Source organism: Triticum aestivum, chromosome 2B (genome assembly GCF_018294505.1).
Source record: "Triticum aestivum cultivar Chinese Spring chromosome 2B, IWGSC CS RefSeq v2.1, whole genome shotgun sequence".
NCBI lineage: Eukaryota > Viridiplantae > Streptophyta > Magnoliopsida > Poales > Poaceae > Triticum > Triticum aestivum.
Window position 1 is genome coordinate 709,052,532 of NC_057798.1, and position 6,051 is coordinate 709,058,582.

The window sequence follows — 6,051 nt, forward strand, 5'->3', positions numbered from 1 at the left end:
TACAGATTTATAGTGACATATTTACCCTACATATGAAATATTATCTTAGTCATTGTCAGCTCAAACATGTCTTAGTTTTTTCAGAGAAAATAGGCAGGAAATGAGACCCAAATGTGCATGTATAACCAAAACCTATAACAACCAGAAGCTACCAGAATAGATCATAGAGGCTGGCCGAACTAATTGACGCACTCAAACAATACAAGAGAGCGGCCCGGTGAACAACTAAGCAAGCATACACAACAAGTAAAACTACATCACCAAGGCAAGTCATGCACAAATTGTTGACATTAAAATGTAGGGACAGGTTAATTTAGTGTTCAGCAGCATCGTCAAGCCACATTAACTCTGTGAAACAATAAAAGTCAATGGTGATGTTGAATCACGTAAAATAAATGTCCAAATCAGGCTATGAAATATCTGTGAAAACAGACAAATGATCACTGCATGGTCATATCAAATCAACTTCAGCCTAGCTATAACTATCAGGCACACCAAGAAAAATCTGCATAGAAACTATCAACAAAGTTGCAGCAGCCGAATCCAGCATGAACACAATCATATACGACCTATCTAGAGAGGCTTAGAGCGCACGGGTGTGTTCTTGCACCTGTACAGAGTACTACTGATTGTCCCTAAAACAGAGCATCATCACACTAAAACACTTCACTAGGAGCCATGATGCATCACAGGCATGACCTACCATCCCGAGATCTCGGTTCTCACGGGAAGGAAGCAAGCAAGCAAGAAGAATAGATCCGGCGGAGGGAGGGAACAAGCACATACAAGCTAGTTAGATAAAAGGATCACATATCTATAGTACACTAAACCAATAATCCAGAGATGCATGGAAGCCACACACTAGTGCTATGATTCATGAAAGTCCCTTCATAGCTAAGTAAGTATTATATCAATTTAGTGAGCCAAGATACATACAAGCATCTGAGAAACACTTGACCCAAGATATGCAACTACTCGAATGCTTCATTCAAGATTTAACACAGTAACTCTACAGGCGGAAAGTAAATTGAAGGCAACCTCTTTGCACATCACTTATTTATGAATGGAGGGAGTGATATTCAGCTTCCGCAGTCAAAGGAGACCCGTAAACTCATTGCACACTGTTGCAAAAACACATTATGCAATAGCAATACAGCATCAGTGTGTGTGTGTGTGTGTGTGTGTGTGTGTGTCGCAGTTACTTACATATCCTACAGAGAGAAGCCGGCAGTCAGGTTGTTGGTCTTGTACTTGTCAAACAAACAATCTATGGATTTTGCAATCTAAATGAGATCAGTATAAACTAATTGCACACAATTGCGGAAACACCATCGTACCAACGGACGAACAAACCGACCCAGTGAGACCAAGAAGGAAAACAAGCAGATTAAATGGGAAGGGGGTGGTTACCATCCTGGCACGCTCGCCCTTCTCCAGGATGGCATCATCCTTGAGCACCCTCTCCATCTGCCCAACCATAAAGATGGAGAGAAAAAATGTCAGGAACACATTGCGTTGATCCAGCCACGGAGAAGAGAACTGACCGGGGGGCGGTCGGGCGATGTACCTCGGGGACGGATGACGGCGCGGACGCAGGGAGAGGAAGAGGGCGGGTGGATCTCGTCGGGGTCCGCGGTGCAATCTGTGAGGATCCGGCAGTGCAGCAGCATGTCGTCGGCCTTGTTCACGTCGAGGTCGATGTAGTAGCTGGATGGGAGGCGCTCGTAGTGGTCCTCGAGTGTGCGGTCGAAGAAGGGGGGCCTCCTGGTTGCTGGCGGCCCGCAGGCGGTCGAAGATCCTCCCTCCTCACATCGGCAGTGGCCCATGGCTCTCGGCGTTGCTGTCGGCCATCCGCCCGAGGCAGAGGCGGAGGCGAGGAGGCAGCGGAGGTGGCAGTGTAGGTGCAGCGCCGAGGGCGGGACGAGCGTGGCGAGTGAGGCATCAGGAACGGGGTGGGTCGGCGGGCAGAGGAAGAGCGGCATGGGGTTTGCGTCCTATGGGCGCGGGCAGTGGAGTGTGGTGGCGCGCGGTTGGAGGAGTGTGGTGGCGCGCGGGCGTGGGCGGCTGGATCTCAATCGGGGGCGGGAGGTAGGTGGCGGCTGCGAGTGGATCTGAATCGGGGGAGAGAGGGGAGAGGAGTGGAGTTAGGGTTTGGGTTGGCCTGCTGAGAGGTGAGTGAGAGACGTTGGATTCGCCCGGTGTGGACGGTTCAGATCACCTAGAGTGGGGTGGTCCATGAGAAGTGTTCTGATTGGTCCGAGAATCTGTGATTTAAAATAATTTCCAAGTACTAAAGATAGAGCTATTTTGTGAAGCAACTATCAAAAATATTTTGCAAAAGGGCATTATACAAATTTTCACTCAAGTTAGACCACATTTTATGGATGAGCACCAATTTGTATGCATTTCTGATCTTTCTAGCTATTTTAATCATTTTTCGAGTGTCCAAACTGAGTTTTTTTCTGAAGGACCTATAATATATTTGTTGCAAAATTGGACCAAATCATTTTTCTAAAATACTAGGCCATATTTAAAGCACAATTGACCAAATTATTGGGTGTAAAAAGTTTTGATCCACCTCTGGTGAAAAAGACAATTTTTTGACGATTCAGCTCGAAGCGGGTCAAATTTGAACTGCGGCTACCTCATAGGTAAAAAAGTATCTGTTTAATCAGAGAAACACCAAAAAATTCCAAGATTCAACCACTAGCTAGGAACGGTGATTCCCGCCGTTTTGACTGCATTTTGAAACGGGCATAAAAAATTCAAAAAAAATCAAAAAATTGGGAAATCTTCACATTGTGTCATTATATGTGGCCAAGTTCCAGGAAAAATAACAAACTTGTAATATGGAAATTATTTTAAAAAAGTGTTCTCAGAAACGAGCTACCACGTGTGGAGATCAATGGCTTTCAAGCCAAATGATCAATCTTATGGACACATTCATGGCATAGTTTGTTCAAATGATCTCATATTCTGCACAAGGGTGCATATTGGAATGGCAGACAATGTTGCCTAAGGAAGTTTTTTCGAGTGCCCAAAAGGAGGTTTTTTTGCGAAGGACCCTCCAAATAATTGTTGCAAAATTGGACCAAATCAATTTTCTAAAATACTAGGACATATTTAATGCACAATTGACAAAATGGTTGGGTGTAAAAAGTTTTCATCCACCTCTCATGAAAAAGGCAAATTTCCGCCAATTCGGGTGGAAGCGGGTCAAATTTGAACTGTAGCTGCCTTGCAGTTTGCTCTTTATTTTTTCCAAAAATCATTTTAGATATATAAGTATCTATTTAATTAGAGAAACACCAAAAAAATTCCAAGATTCAACCACTAGCTAGGAACGGTCATTCCTGCCGTTTTGACCGCATTTTGAAACGGGCATAAAAAATTCAAAAAAAATAAAAAAATTGGAAACCTACGCATTGTGTCATTATATGTGGCAACGTTATCAGGAAAAATAATAAACTTGTAATACGGCAATTCTTTTAAAAAAGTGTTCTCAGAAATGAGCTATCATGCGTGAAGATTCATGGCTTTCAACCCAAATGATCAATCTTATGGCCACATTCATGGCATAGTTTGTTTAAATGATCTCATATTGTGCACAAGGGTACATATTGGAATGGAAAACAATGTTGACTAAGGAAGTTTTCATTTTCTTTGGACAAAAAACCATTTTCCATTTTTTGAGTGCCCAAAAGGAGGTTTTTTTCGTGAAAGACCTCCCAAATAATTGTTGCAAAATTGGACCAAATCAATTTTCGAAAATACTAGGACATATTTAATGCACAATTAGCAAAATGGTTGGGTGTAAAAAGTTTTCATCCACCTCTCGTGAAAAAGACAAATTTCCGCCGATTCAGCTGGAAGCGGGTCAAATTTGAACTGCAGCTGCCTCATAGTTTGCTATTTATTTTTTCAAAAAATCATTTCTAGTTACATAAGGACCTATTTAATCATAAATACATGGTTTGGTGGCGGTGGTCGAGGGCCCCAACTCTAGAGCGCGTAAACTCGCATGCCCGCCGCATGGTCACCGGGTGACCGTGGCGTTGCCATGTGTTCTGGGCGGCGTAGGCATGTCTACTGGGCTGGGCACTCCCCAGGTAGGTGCTAGGAAGAAATTTACAACATAAGATTCTCATGAGGAGACCGATCGATGCTCAAACATGAATTAGCAGCCAAGTGTTTGATTAGCGGTACGGGAAACATACATGGCTAATGGGCGTGAGTTTTGGCTGAGGATGATTAGTTACTAAGAAGACCGTCTTCATAAATTTTTAGCTCAAAAGGAGGAGCCTAGGTGGTAGTTGCTTTGCAAAGTACCACACTGGACATAAATACGAATGTTGAAGCTGGGCGCAAAATAATGAATGGATTTAGCTGGCATTTTGTGGAGGATGGTTATTTGGGCATAGGAAAGCACCATAGAAAATGGATACTATTTGGACATGCCAAAGTGGTACTTCCTTCACAAAGTGTTGTTCTGAACAGAATATGAAAATGAATATTTTTGAATTATTTTTGAACTAGGCAAGGAAGATTTTTCACATATTTGACGAAGATATGACCCAAAGAATTTATGAGATTTTTTTCGGGAATTTTGGGAATGACAGAAATATAGGTTGCGTCACAACTTGGGGCAAAAATTGCCACATGTACATGACACATAGGCAAAAATGATGAGGTGGTGCCTAGTCATAGCAACCCACCACAATTTACAAGGTTATGACCATCTATATTGGTCGTGATCAGCTAGAAATAAGGCAGCGGACCAGTGCTATCTGCTTTATGACCATTTCGTGTAAGAAAATTACGACATTTCTGACCAAAATGGTCGTTATAGTTTAGGGTTTGATGCACTCCGAACAGCTTTTGACCAATTGGTCTGAAATGGTCATAGATCTATGACCAATTCTTCCAGGGTCACTCACAGAAGGTCACTAGTTGGCATATTTCTTGTAGTGTGCCCTAGAGAAGATAATGTCCGATTTGTATAAAGGAGAGGAAGAGGAGTTCATCCGTATTAAGCCACGTGAAGGATTCTCCATGTACAACCCCCCAAACTGGGTGAGCTGCTACTTTTTACTCCAGACCTTTCCGCATTCTTTGTCATAAGTATTTACCTTGCTATTTCATAGCAGGAACTGCGAAAAGCTGTGAGGGAGGTCCACAACCCATCTCCACCACTAGAGGACCCTGGCCGGGCCCTCGACCCCGGATTCGAAGAAGATCCGGACACATTTGTTGAGCTTGTCGACAGAACGTTCTATCAGTTGAGCTACGACGGTACCTTGGTGGCCATCATAGCCGATTATCCTAGACTGCTCCCCGCATCGCACGTAAGTAAAACCAGAGTCCCAACTTCCGAGAAGGATCCCCTTTTTTTACACTTCACCTACCGCACACATATGGTGTCTTACAGGGAAGGTCCTCGGGATGCCATGCTGAACCCGCAGTGACTCACCAACAAGGGGCACCGAAACCAGGTAGGCTTAAAAGAAAGGCGGTCAGGACTGAGACGCCGTCGTAGAGGTATGAAAAAGTACCTGAGGGAGTCCTGAACTAGGGGGTGTCCGGACAGCCGGACTATCATTATCCGCCGGACTCCAAGACTACGAAGATACAAGATTGAAGACTCCGTCCCGTGTTCGGATGGGACTTTCCTTGGCGTGGAAGGCAAGCTTGGCAATACGGATATGTAGATCTCCTACCATTGTAACCGACTCTGTGTAACCCTAGCCTCCTCCGGTGTCTATATAAACCGGAGGGCTTTAGTCCGTCGGACAACATACATTACGACAATCATACCATAGGCTAGCTTCTAGGGTTTAGCCTCCTTGATCTCGTGGTAGATCTACTCTTGTACTACCCATATCATCAATATTAATCAAGCAGGACGTAGGGTTTTACCTCCATCGAGAGGGCCCGAACCTGGGTAAAAACATCGTGTCCCTCGTTTCCTGTTACCATCCGCCTAGACGCACAGTTCGGGACCCCCTACCCTAGATCCGCCGGTTTTGACACCGACATTGGTGCTTTCATTGA

At 44.2% G+C, this 6,051-nt stretch overlaps 1 pseudogene; it reads right to left on the reverse strand.

Moving 5' to 3' along the window:
* Positions 1-824: 824 nt before the first annotated feature.
* Positions 825-1,851, reverse strand: LOC123039459 (uncharacterized; annotated as a pseudogene).
* Between the last annotated feature and the right edge of the window lie 4,200 nt (positions 1,852-6,051).